Source organism: Morone saxatilis, unplaced genomic scaffold (genome assembly GCF_004916995.1).
Source record: "Morone saxatilis isolate NCDOM2014 unplaced genomic scaffold, NCSU_SB_2.0 Contig4, whole genome shotgun sequence".
In the NCBI taxonomy this organism is placed as follows: Eukaryota; Metazoa; Chordata; class Actinopteri; family Moronidae; genus Morone; species Morone saxatilis.
The window spans coordinates 16,788,948-16,789,608 of NW_023339984.1; positions in this window are offsets into that span (position 1 = coordinate 16,788,948).

Consider the following 661-nt stretch of genomic DNA (forward strand, 5'->3'; position numbering starts at 1 on the left):
TGAGTACATGTGCTCCTGCATGTGTGGACACAAAGGAAAGGGTGGAGCTGTCCTTTTTTTAATACATATTTTATATATATAATTTGCTTTTTTGGGAAATTGACTCACCTCTGTAGCCAGTGGCCATTTGAGGAACTGCAGTTTTTGGCTTTTCTGTTCTGGCTTCATTTGCTGATTACACCACAATCTCTTATTGTTTGTTCTGAAGGTGGAGAATGAACTATCTAACTGATATCCAAACATCCGCCTCTGACCTGATGATATTGCTCTGCTAGCTACCATCCCACGAGCCTACAAATGTAATGTAATGTAATGTGAACCCCCTACCTTTACAGGAATAAAAGTATTTTGATATAAAATATGTATTTGGCATTTAACAACACGAGATGTGTGAGCGTGGAGGCTAACAAAAGCTAATTACTTTTACTGCTGAGTAATTAGTAAAGTAATTACTTTTCCTACAAGCAATATGTACTAAGTAATTGATTTCATTTTTCAAATCCTAACTTGCCCAACACTGAATAAATACTAATGTGTATTTCCAGTGTCCACACTTTATTCCATGCAAACGTCCGGAGGCACTTTTTATTTTATGTGTCTGAGGAACAGTGTGTCTTTTTTAGCATGAGAAAACTCTCTGGCACACATACACACACACACA